The sequence below is a fragment of the Protobothrops mucrosquamatus genome, unplaced genomic scaffold, assembly GCF_001527695.2.
Source record: "Protobothrops mucrosquamatus isolate PMUCROS unplaced genomic scaffold, P.Mucros_1.0 scaffold14, whole genome shotgun sequence".
In the NCBI taxonomy this organism is placed as follows: Eukaryota; Metazoa; Chordata; class Lepidosauria; order Squamata; family Viperidae; genus Protobothrops; species Protobothrops mucrosquamatus.
The window spans coordinates 2302635-2315973 of record NW_015386401.1 but is presented as its reverse complement, the minus strand read 5'-3'; the positions used below and the strand labels follow the sequence as shown (position 1 = coordinate 2315973).

At 42.6% G+C, this 13339-nt stretch overlaps 1 protein-coding gene across 1 annotated transcript in view; it reads right to left on the bottom strand.

The window, feature by feature from the left end:
• Positions 1-13339, bottom strand: part of SLC25A42 (solute carrier family 25 member 42) — a 34160-nt gene that overhangs the window by 20636 nt on the left and 185 nt on the right. The gene's annotated exons all lie outside the window — the stretch shown is intronic.

Sequence of the window (13339 nt, the reverse complement as noted above, 5' to 3'; positions counted from 1 at the left end):
TCAGGTGTGGCTGTAAGTTGAGGACTACCTGTTGTTCAGTTTAGGTTTCTCCTGCACGTTTTTTGTTGGAGATAGGCCAGGAAAAAAACACAAAAACTCTAATGAATCAGATCAAATGTCTGCATAGGCTGCCTTCTTTTTAACAATGGTCAACCACATGCCACAGGGAAGACCGTAAGCAGGACAAATAAAGGTAGTCCTTGACTTACGACCACAATTGAGCCCAAAATTTCTGTTGTTAAACAAGACATTTGTTAAGTGAGCTTTGCCCCATTTTACGACCTTTCTTGTCACAGTTATTAGGTGAACCCTTGCCATTAAGTCAGTAACATGGTTGTTTATGTGAACCTGGCTTTCCAATTGACTTTGCAAAAGGTGATCACATGACACACACACCCCAGAGACACCGCAACTGTTATAAATATGAACCAGTTGCCAAGCGCCTGAATTTTGATCACGTGACCATGAGGGAATGCTGCAAAGGTCGTAACTATGAGAAATGGTCATAAGTCTCTTTTTTCAGTGCTGTTGTAACTTTGAATGGTCACTAAATGAACTGTTTCTCAAACTTGGCAACTTTCAGATGTACAGGCATTCCTCAACTTAGGACCACAATTGGAACCGGAATTTCTGTCTTCAGCCAACGTGGTTGTTACGTCGACCGAATCCAATTTTACAACCATTTTACCAAGGTTGTAAAGCGAATCACTGCACTCGTTAAGTGAATCACGTGGTTGCTAAGCGAATCCAGCTTCCCCCATTGGTATATTTTGCAGGAAAATGTCTGGGAAGGGGGCCGAGTCCACACATCTTAAAGTTGCCAAGTTTGGTCGCCCCTGCAATAGATCTTCACTTTGGTTTATAACCAGATAATTTCCAATTCTCATTCTGATTTTTCTAACTCCTATTAGAAACGAGGTCTCAATATGTTTCCTTCTGGAATGTTTCCCTCTGCAGGATGCTGGCACAGAAGTATACTTTTTCAGCCATCCTGATGTTATCAAGTGTTTTATTATACAACGAACAACTTAATATATAACGAATTGGCTATTTCATTCCATTTTGTCAAGCTGCCGTTCAGTTCTGACACTCCTGTAATTCCCTTCCAAGTCTGCCATTGGCATTATTTAAACGTCCAATGCAGTCCTGAAAGCTGACAACATAAGTTATTATCTCTTGCTATCTCTTGAACAAAAGAGCAGTGGCACCAGATGCGGAAAATGGAGACATTTTGAGTTTCGTTTCAAAGATCAGGATGCAGAATCAATAGAGTGACACAATTTATTGTCAAATGACAATATTTATTATCATTTGACTATTATTTCTCTAGCCTGAGTTAAGTTGGCTGTCAACCAGCTGTCTTATTTAGGATAAAGAATGCCCTACCAGGAGAACAGCTGAGACATTTCTGCCCAAACATTTGCCAATAAAGTCATCCATTGTCAGACCTTCCAAGCAGGCCAAGTCAGGAAGGGACCATAAAAAATATCAGAAAGCTTGACAGCTTCCTTCCTTCCCTCTTATACCAAAGAGAATCAAGGTAGGGCAATCTTGAGTTTCCTTCTCACTTTTTCTTGTTTGTTTCTTGTTTGTCCAGAAGATAGGCTCAAGATCTTGACAGACTTGAACACTGGGCCCTATCTAACAAAATGAAATTCAATGGTGAGAAAAAGAAGGTTCTACATTTAGGCAAGAGAAACCAAACACACAGGTGTAGAATAGGTGGTATCTGGCTCAATAGTAGCAACTGCGAGAAGGATCTTGGAATCCCAGTGGACAATCACTTATATATGAGCCAACAGTGTGATGCAGCTGCCAAAAAGGCCAACCCAGTTCTAGGCTGCAGTAACAGAGAGACAGAATCACGATCATGTGAAGTGTTAGTACTACTTGGTAAGATCACACTTGGAATACTGCATCCAGTTCTGGTCATCACGATATAAGAAAGATGTTGAGACTCTAGAAAGAGTGCAGAGAAGAGCAACAAAGATGATTAGGGGACTGGAGGCTAAAACACATAAAGTTGCAAGACTTGAGTATGTCTAGTTCAGAGATGGTGAACCTTTTAGAGACCGAGTGCCCAAAAACTGCCCCCGCCCCTGCTCCACCCCCTGCCCCGCCCTCGCTCTGCTCCCATCCCCCGCCTCGCCTGCCCACAGGACCACTCACCGCCTCCAGGGCCCACTGCAGATCGCCCAGCAGCGCTATGGCGGCCACACTCTCTGCCCGCGCCCTGCAGCATCAACTGCATGATGGGGTGTGAGGGCAGAGTCTTGTCTACGTTGCCTGGCTGCCATGTACTTGGCTGCGCTGCTCTGTGTGGGCCACGCTCAGGGGTGACTCTCCTTCAGGGGGGCTGCTATAGAGGAAGGAGTTGCGGGGGGAGGCAAGGCTGGGGCACGTGTACCCAAAGAGAGGGCTCCGAGTGCCACCTCTGGCACCCGTGCCATAGGTTCGCCACCACTGGTCTAGTTTAATGAAAAGAAGGACTAGAGATGACATGATAGCAGCCTTCCAGTATCTCAGGGGCTGCCACAAAGAAGAGGGAGTCAAGCTATTCTCCAAAGCACTTGAAGGCAGGACAAGAAGCAATGAATGGAAACTAATCAAGGAGGGAACCAACCTAGAACTAAGGAGAAATTTCTTGACAGTCAGAACAATTAATCAGTGGAACGACTTGCCTCCAGAAGTTGTGGGTGCTCCATCATTAGTGGTTTTTAAGAAGAGATTGGATAACTGCTTGTCTGAAACGGTATAGGGTCTCCTGCTTGAGGAGGGGGTTGAACTAGAACAGGGCTTTTCAACCAGTGGTACGAGTACCACCTGTGGTACATTGGCACCTGGCAGGTGATACGTGACCATCCTAAAAAAATGGTAGCGTGGGAGGGGAATGAGCTGAACCGGTGGCAGCACTGCACAAGCCTGAGCGAGAGATGGCTGGAGCTGCAGGGCTGTCAGGACTCAGCAGAAGCCCCAGGATCAGTGCCGCTTTCCAGCTGATTGGTGCTTCTTCAGGACTGTCAGGGCTCAGTGGAAGCGCCAGGATCAGCGTCAGGCTCCAGCTGGAGCTCGGTGCTGATCCTGGTGCTTCTGCTGAGCCCAGAAGAAGCGCCGACAGCTGGAATGTTGCAGCATCTCCAGGGTCTTGTGATTTACATTCAGATGCTTGGCAACCGATTCATATTTATGACGGTCACAGTGTCCCAGGATCATGTGAAGTGACCAAAACCTGCGGCAACCACCCAGCAGATGGGGAGAATAAAAACCAAACATTCCCCCCACCCCACCCCTGCTGCCAATCCTCAACAGAAATGCTCACAACAATGAAAACCTTGGACAGGAGGAAGAGCGCGGCTGGCCGGGCGTCTTGCTCGGCTGTGGCTTGGGGGGGCACTTTTTTCAGTGCCATTGTAACTTCGAACAGTCACTAAGCGAACTGTTGTAAGTCGAGGACTACCTATACTTCATCACTTTTTTCCTTTTTTGGGGGGTGTCATCAAGTTTTTGACACCTTGCTAGGCGACTGGTGGTACTCGGATGTTGCCATATCCTAAAAGTGGTACAATGGGTGAAAAGGTTGAAAAGCCCTGGACTAAAAGACCTCCAAGGTCTCTTCCAACTCTGTTGTTCTGTTTTTATCTCAACTGCGGATTTTAGGCATATTTTTATCTTTACTGTTTTATATTCTTTCAATCGTGTTTTTGAGAACCAGTTTAGTGTAGTGCTAAAGGCAGCAGGCTAGGAACTGGGAGAACATGAGTTCTAATCCCACCTTGGGCATGAAGTCTGCTGCGTGACTTTGAGCCAGTCACATTCTCTCAGCCCCAGGAAGGAAACAGTGACAAACTACTTCTGAAAAACTTTGCAAAGAAACCTGTCTGGGCAGTCTCTGAGAATCAAACACGACTGAATGGAACACTGTAAAAAGCCCAGAGTTATGAATTTGAGATGGGCAGTCATGTAAATTGAGATAATAAACAGGTTGCCTGAAATTGTCTTGCATGAATCTTTTTCAGGGTATTAAAAGTAGAAAGAAAAGATGCGAGGAGTGTATTCCTTATATCAACATACTTTTCTCCTGGCTTGAGGACAACAGGGAAGCAGATTAATGTGTCCACAAGGAAGAACCCATCAGTAGAAATTGTTCTGTTCAGGTTTTGATGTGCTGATTTACTGCAAAGCACTTCCTGCCTACCAACGGCACATAAAAGCCATTATTTTCTCAACGTTGTCTGTTAAGTGGCCTACATTTCCGGACTGTTTGTAAGTATTCTGGAAACATTCTTAGGCAATCAGCGTATAGGTCACAACATGCAAAGGCAATTAAAAAAAGGTAGGGCGGAAAACAAAAAAAACAGAGGAAAGGAAAAATTAAATGTATTCTCACACCCAAATGGCATCATCAACCTGCTGGCAAAACAGACTTGGCTTGTTTCCAGATCAAATTTATGTTAAGAAGAAATTGGACAACCATTTGTCTGAAATGGTATAGGGCAGGGGTAGGCAACCTTGGCTCTTTTATGACTTGTGGACTTCAATACCCAGAATTCCTGAACCAGCCATTCCTGATTCAGGAATTCTGGGAGTTGAAGTCCACAAGTCATAAAAGAGCCAAGGTTGCCTACCCCTGGTTTAGGGCTTCCTGCTCAAAATGTACTGGAAAGTTACAAGTCAGTGTAAACAGAGGTGTGCAGCTGTTATTAGATTAAGAGCTACGCCAAATAATCTAACCCAGGGGTAAGCAACCTCGGCTCTTTTATGACTCAGGGACTCAGGAATTCTGGGAGTTGAAGTCCACAAGTCATAAAAGAGCCAAGGTTGCCTACCCCTAGTATAGGGCTTCCTGCTCAAAATGTACTGGAAAGTTACACGTCAGTGTAAACAGAGGTGTGCAGCTGTTATTGGGTTAAGAGCTACGCCAAATAGTCTAACCCAGGGGTAGGCAACCTCGGCTCTTTTATGACTCATGGTCTTCAACTCCCAGAATTCCTGAGTCCATGAGTCATAAAAGAGCCGAGGTTGCCTACCCCTGGTCTAACCGAAAAAGAAAGTACAGGAAATCCTCACCAAGTAACCTATTTGAAGTTACAAAAGACCCATCAAAAGCTACCTACGACTTGATTCTGGAATTCCGAGGGCTACACATGCCCCTGGGATCCTATGACTGCATTTCGGGTGCTTGACAACCAGCTCACCTTTATCGTAATACATGATTAGGAATTAGTATAGAATAATGTGGCTCCTAGTAAGAGGAAAACAAGACTTCTTTTCATAGGTAAAGATACAACAGGTTGAAACCGAGTCTTATACAATAGGAGAGGGGGTAGGCAACTTAGCTCAGAGAATTTCACACTAGCGGGGAATGGGAAGAGATACACCACAAACAAATCATTTTCTCTGAGTTATGACAAGTAAGTTTGTTTTCAAACCTGTTCAGCAGGTAGGTAAAATGCAACTCACCTGACCTGGATAATTCACATTCAGTTTGCTAATACCATACCACCTGAAAATACAAACCAGCGGCAAAGGGCAACAAAATACTCTGATATAGGATCACAGGGATGAGGAAGTTGCAGTAAGAGAGATATTGAAGAGTATTGCCTGCACATGTCTCTCATAGTTTGGCAGTTGAAATTCTTACCCCAGAAGTCTTCTTATGTTACAACTGTAGATAGAACGCAGGTCTGTGGAATGTTTCTTACTTGCTTTGAGTGTTTTGCCAAAATTTTGTACTTTGTCGAAACGAGCCCAGCACTAAACACGGTAGTCCTTGACTTACGACCATTTGAGCCCACCGTTATGGTTATAAGTCATGTCGGTCATTAAGTGGATCATCACGTGACCATACACTTGATTTTTGCAGCAGTTATTAAGGGAACACGATAGTAAAATTAATGCCACGATGTTAAGTGAAGCCATTATATTCAATGGCCATTTGTTTTTTGCTTGGAACCAGAAGTAAACACTGTTTTCCAGCAAAAAATGTTTTAAATTTTGGTTATGTGACTGCAGCATACTGCAAACAGTTGTGTTGATTGCGGAGTGTCCAGAATGTAATTAATTAATGCACTGAAGTTGTGTCGGCCATTGGAACTTTGAATCTGGGTTGTAAGTATCTTTTTGTGGTCCGTCGAAACTTCAAGCAGTGATTAAATGGCCAGTCATAAATCAAGGACTACCTTGAAAGCTTCTAACAGTACAGCAAAACACACCCCAGAAACCATTCAATAAATGATTTCCATCTACACAAACCACTGTGAGCATCATATTAGGGACTGCCTCTAAACACAAAAACTCCCTGTAGTCCCTATTCAGGATTACAGTTAGGGCAGGGATAGGCAACCTTGGCTGTTTTATGACTCGTGGACTTCAACTCCCAGAATTCCTGAGCCAGCATAGCTCAGCATGGAAACCTCTCCCTTTTCCCTCAGCATGGCTGGCTCAGGAATTCTGGGAGTTGAAGTCCACGAGTCATAAAAGAGCCAAGGTTGCCTACCCCTGAGTTAGGGCAACTGGATGGAGCTGAGTCTTTACTAGCCAGATGCCCTTCCTGATGCCTACTCAAAGTTCTCAGCAGATATTTTTTTGTGTGTACTCTAGGAGAGAAATATCTGCCACTATCTAGGATTGAACTCTCAACCTTTCAAGTGAGAGGTGAGCATCTTCATCATTAGGCCACCACACCAATCAGGGACTGCTTCTAAATCAGCGGTTCTCAACCTATGGGTCGCGACCCCATTTGGGGTCGATCGACCATTTCACAGGGGTCGCCAAGCAAGGCTGTCCGCCATTTTCTTTCCCCTTTTCCGGTGGGTGCCTTACCTCCTTTGAGCTGGGCCAGCTGGTGGTCAGCCTGCTCCGTCTCTGCCGCTTGCCAGCTATGCCTCGGCTGGCGAGGGGGCGGAAGCACGCATGCGCGGCGCTCCCAGGCAAGGAAAGTCCTTGACTTACGACCGGTTGGGTAGTCCTCGACTTACGACCGGTTTAGTCCTCGACTTAACGATCGGTTTAGTCCTCGACTTACGACCGGTTGGGGGTCGCGGCATTAAAAAGGCTGAGAACCACTGTTCTAAATGCTCTTCTGAAAAGCACAGTGCAGAGCAAAAGCGATACCTTATTATAATCTCATATTTATGCATCAATCTGATAACTGCAAGTGATAAGAAACTGGCTTAGAGAAGATAGATTACACCTTCCAGCTGGGAAAACAGATTCTAGGATAAGATTGAGCATAGAAACCAAATGGGCTGACACATTCTCCAAGCCAGCTCAGAACACCAAAGAAAAAAGGTTGTTTATACTTTGCTACCAGTTTCAGAAAACCTACCAATTTACTAAAGATCAGTGTTTCTCAACCTCAAAAACTTTTAAGATGCATGGACTTCCAACTCCCAGAATTCCCCAGCCAGCATGCATATTAAAGTTCCTGAGGTTGAGAAACATTGCTACAGATTGCTGTGAAACTTCATGCTATCTCAGATTTTCAAGGAAAAAAAAGGCAGTTTCTGCAACCTTAAATAAATCTTGCTTTATACCTAACAGCCCGCAAGCTCTAACACCGGGGTCTTCAAACTTGGCCCTTTTATGACTTGTGGACTTCAACACACAGAATTCCTCAGCCAGGCATGCTGGCTGAGGAATTCTGGGTGTTGAAGTCCACAAGTCACAAAAGGGCCAAGTTTGAAGACCCCTGTTCTAATACCACAATCTTTCAGTCTATATCACAGCTCAGGTTTGAGTAAATCCAGCAACCTAGAATTGAAAGAAGTCACTTAGGGCAGTAGTTTTTCAAACTTAGCAACTTGAGAATATGCGAACGTCAATTCTCAGAACATGGGGAATTCTGGGAGTTGAAGTCCACATACCGGTACTTTAAACTTGCTAGTTTGAAAGCCACCGATTTAAGCTTTGAATCCAATACATTGCTCAGCTGAGTAACCCAAATTCTAGAATCCTTAGCAGATGGTTCTACCCTTCGCCTGAATACTTCCAGTAAAACTAAGCCCACTCTTTCCGATTAATTGGTTCCACTGCCAACATGTTCTTACTGCTTTTTCAAAGCATGAATTCCTATAACTTAGGATCCTCGTTCTGAATCCTGTATTTTAGAATGAGAAAGAATAAATGTTCATCTTTTTCTGTGGGTCAAATATCTTTTCAAATACAGGTAATCCTCGACTTACAATAGTTCATTTAATAACCATTTGAAGTTACAACAGCACTGAAGAAAGTGACTTATGACCGTTTTTCACACTTATGACCTCTGCAGCATCCTCATGGTCACGTGATCAAAATTCAGATGTTTGGCAACTGACATATTTATGATGGTTGCAGTGTCCCAGAGTCATATGATCCCCTTTTTCAATCTTCTGACAAGCAAAGTCAAAACAGGGATCTTCAAACTTGGCCCTTTTATGACTTGTGGACCAGCGTGCATGGCTGAGGAATTCTGGGAGTTGAAGTCCACAGGTCATGAAAGGACCATAGTTCCCCACCCCTGCCCTACGAGAATGAATTCAAAATTCCAACAATTGTACACATCTTTTAAAATGTCATATTTAAACAATTATGTTGAAGAGAATGCCAGGGGGATTGGTCATTAATCAAGAATTGGACTAGGACCAAGTTAAAAGTCTACCCTGAGCTATGGAAGTTCATTAAGTGAACATGGGTCACGCACTAACTCGTGGTCTAATTATTCCATGGGGAAGTTTTTGTGTGTGGGAGGGGAGAATTGGGAGGAGAGAAAGATATTTAAACTCCCAGAATTCCTAATCAGTGGAAGATGGTACTAATTGAGGATTACCCCAAGGATCTAGCCCAGGGGTAGTCAACCTTGGCTCTTTTATGACTCGTGGACTTCAACTCCCAGAATTCCTGAGCCAGCAGGAATTCTGGGAGTTGAAGTCCACGAGTCATAAAAGAGCCAAGGTTGGCTACCCCGATCTAGACCTTGGCTTAGAATCGTGTTTCTCAACCTTGACAACTTTAAGACTTACAGTTGCCAAGGTTGAGAAACACTGTTTTAGAATGAAAGTTTATCCACCCCCTTCCTTAAGCAAACACGTTATTGTTATCAGATTTTTTCTTTCATGTTATTGCTGGTTCTCCTCAGCACTGCAACTATTCCAGAGTTTGATTTTTGTTTTTTTGTCTGTTTTTTTGTCTGTTTAAAAAAAACAGAATTCAAATTTATTTGAGGAGATTAAAGGTAGGACTTGCTTTGCCCAGCATCTAATAACCCCAATCTTAGTTTTTAAGTCTTAAGCCTGTTTACATAGGAGTTACACAACATAAAACACAGGAATAAAGAAATTCAAGCAAGTGAATAAATGAAGTAACAAACTATTTATTTATATTCCACCTTTATTATTTTTACAAATAAGGTGGTGAATATATCCAACACACCTTCCTTCTCCTATTTTCCCCACAACAACCCTGTGAGGTGGGTTGGGCTAAGAGAGAAGGACTGGACCAAAATCTCCCAACAAGCTTTCGTGCCTAAGGCAAGACTAGAACTCTCAGTCTCCTAGAGCAGGGGTCTTCAAACTTGGCAACTTTAAGACTTGTAGACTTCAACTCCCAGAATTCTTCAGGGCTGAGGAATTCTGGGAGTTGAAGTCCACCAAGTCTTAAAGTTGTCAAGTTTGAAGATCCCTGTCCTAGAGTGATTGGCCTAAAGTGAGCCAGCGTCTTTCATGCCCAAGGCAGGACTAGAAGTCAAAGTCTCCTGATGACTGGCCCAAAGTCACCCAGCTGGTTTTCATGGCTAAGGCGGGACTTGAACTCACAGTCTCCCACTTTTTAACCTGGTGTCTTAACTACTAGACCAAACTGGAGCATTTTGCTTTTTTTGTGGGTAGCATACTAGCTTGGTAGAAGAGTGTCTTACCTTCATTCAGCTTAGAAGGGGATGCAGCCCTTAGCTGGTAAATATTTCTGTCAATAAGTAATTTTTTGCTAGCTTGTTTTCAAGATAGTTACACACTCTGGTAAATATTCAATACGATCTGTAATATTTTTCTTACATGCTGGAATTCTTGCGGAGAGTCCAATAGCCAAATGTTCCTGTTGGCATCTCGTTCCCCTCCCCAACCCAATTTTTGTTAGTTGAGAAAACTTTTCCATTTCACCTCTCAGTGTGGAAATAACCTTTGGTTCCGCAACATCTATACAAACTTTCAGGACAAGAACAGTTTGTTTGTTTTTTGAATCTTTTGAAAGTTTTGGGAAGAGACATGTAGAAATTGCTCCAAAAGAATCAACAACTGAGAGCAATTAAAAGACACAGAGCAGTCACACCTAGAAAACTGGAAGGATAAATAAACTCTCCTGATGTCAGGAACACAAAAAGAATTAATCTGGTATGGTTATGAAATCGATGTTTAAAACAGACAAGCCAACATGGTAATAAAGATAATTGAAAAGGAACTGAAGAGGGAAAAAGTGAGCGTTTTCAACAGTTGCAATATGGAAAATCTAAAAACCATGCAACCAAAATGCACACCACAACAGAAAGTTTCCCAGAAGGATTTAAACTTCTTCAGCTAATTAGACACATGTTTTTCAGCATTCTTGACGGAGGCTATATCAATGATAGTCAATCATGAAGATCTCCTTGACAGCCAAGTCACCAACAATCTAAAAATTAAACTCAAGGATCTCTGCAGAAAATAGAATTGCATTTGTGGGTCAACCCTAAACTAGCAAGTTCCACTTTATCACATGCCAACTAAAGTCAAAGCCATAACACCAGAACTTCATCAGCTGATTCAGCCACATGCTTTATCTCCAACAATGCAGGAAATAGCATTATCTTCTCTATACTTAAGATAATACATACATACACACTCATACCACTGTCACACTGTGATAGAAAAGAAGAAAAACATTTAGGCCAATGCAAGATAGTTTGGGAGGGGGGAAGGGAGGAAATTTTCCCTAAATTTGGTTTGTTACAGCCCCATTTTACTAAGCTCCATTGTACACTAACCCTTTTCTAAAATATAGGAAGGTACTTTATATAAGTGGTCATTCATACAGCTGTCTTTTATGGCTGGCAATAACTCTCAGCCCTACCAATGGGAACTAACGGCCCTAACTAAAAGAAAGTTTTACAAAGAACACCAGGGCTGGTGCTACTGTGTTTGTGTATTCTTTGCTGTTTTTTTAAGCAGCCCAAACCATTTTTTACTGATTGGCCATTGGTCTTTCTATTCCAGTGCTGCAGGCTCTGATTAGTGTCAGTTTGATCTTTGACAGAGGGAGGGAGGATACCAGACTCACTGAGCCTAAGAGCAAACCTTTACAAATAAAACAGATGTTTCATCAACTGAGTACACGGTATCTTTTGCTGCCTTAAAAACAGAAAATTCAAACTGTCTCACACTGATGGAGGAAAGGGAGGAGAAATAGAAGGGAAAGAAGAAAAACTTACTTCAAATCATTAGGCTTCTACCCCAATCAAATTTTCTTGGTTTTGTCAAGCCAAGATTCCCTTATCAACAGGTTAGGAGAGCCCCAAACCTCTTCCTCACTATTCTGAGATAACTGGAGCAACTTTATTCACAACTCCCCTTTTCCAATCGTTCATGAAAATAATTCATCAAAAAATAATTTCCACAAAATGAAAAAGTCAGCATGATGTAAAGATTAGAGTAATCATCCCTGAAGCTCACTGATCAAGTTAGTCACTCTCATTCTCCCTGACTTCAGATGATTGATTCAGAAATGAAATATTGAACTCTTCTGAGGGAAAAAACACAGAGAAGGGAAGCTACAAGTAGAATACCTCTGTTCACAAAATACTATTGAAGGATAGACTAATTCATTGCTACACTAACATGGATTTTAGGTGAACTGCAACACTGAAAAAGAAAGCCAATATAATATAAAATGATTCCACCAAAACTTGCAAAAGCACTAACATGGATTTTAGGTGAACTGCAACACTGAAAAAGAAAGCCAATATAATATAAAATGATTCCACCAAAACTTGCAAAAGCAGTTGTTTTAATTGTATGATCCTCAACAACCACTTTCTTAAAACTATGGGGAAAGTACTATACAGTGTGTTATTAATGCAGATCTATCTATTTAGGGATTAGAATACTTTCCTTTATTCTCAAATGTTGGGAGCTGGATGATTTAAAAAAAATGACAGGAAGATTAACCATCTTTCCCTGCTCAATCTTCCAGCTGTTCTTCTAAACAAGAGGTCGATTAACCTTAAGCTTTCCCAACCACAAAGAATGGGGAATTAAACTTTGATCCTTCATCTCAAATGAATGCGGTCAGATTTAAGCTTTTTCAACCTTCTTTCAACTAAGGGAGGAGCTAACCTTCAGCCTCCACTGCTTTTAACCAAAGGAACAATAAAAGCTCTTTTAATTCTTAACCTCCACCAAAAAAAAAACCCATTAAGAAGGGAAAGAGGTGGGAAGGACCCCCACCTTAACCATTTGTCCCCCCTGCTTTCAAGTCAAGTACACTAAGTCAAGAAGGAAAGAGGGGAAGTTATCCACTGCACTTCAGCTCAATATATTCATTCCTTCTCTACCTTATTTTTGATATGTGTGTGTGTATGCACATGTGTGAAAGATACAGGTTAACCGTCTCCCTAATTTAATTATATATTATTTAGGTTGAAGGGAATCCCCCTCTCTATTCTGGATGGGAATGTGGGGCATAAGGACAGTAGCTTGTTGCAGACACAAAGGTCAGCTTTCAACAATACCTACAGCAAAACACTTGAGTTTGGAAACCCAATAGGTTCAAGCCTCCTTCCCCAACTCAATTCAAGGGGGGGGGAGGAAAGAGGGGAGCAACTCACCTTCAGTCTGACCCCCCCCTTCCTCTCAAGGGAAAGGACTATTAACCCCTTCTCTACTGGTAAATATGAAGAAGGGAAGAAACTCAAGTTCTCCTCTCCACCCTTTGGAAGAAGCAATATTTGAATTAAAACCATCCGCATATTAGAACCAGGGGGTATATTTGTTTTTCTCCCCTCCATATCTTTTCGGAACCCCCCTCTTTTAAAGAGAGAGAAAAGAAGAATTTGTACCTCCCCTTTAAATCCAAGGGGGAAGAGATGGTCCCTCTATATAGCCCCCTCCTTGTCAAGAGCTGGGGGCCAATTAAGCCTTTATTTTTCACCCCCTAGTCTCTTTTGGAAGCAGGGAAATGAGCCTTTATTCTCTCTCATCTGATCCAAGTAAGTCTGAAGGTGCCCCTTCCCTTTAGGAGAGTACAAATTAGCCACTGTCACATTAAGACCGGGAAGGGGGGGGAGAGAGAATTTGGCTTTTAAATTACACGCCTCCCCCCCCCCCCCCCCCCC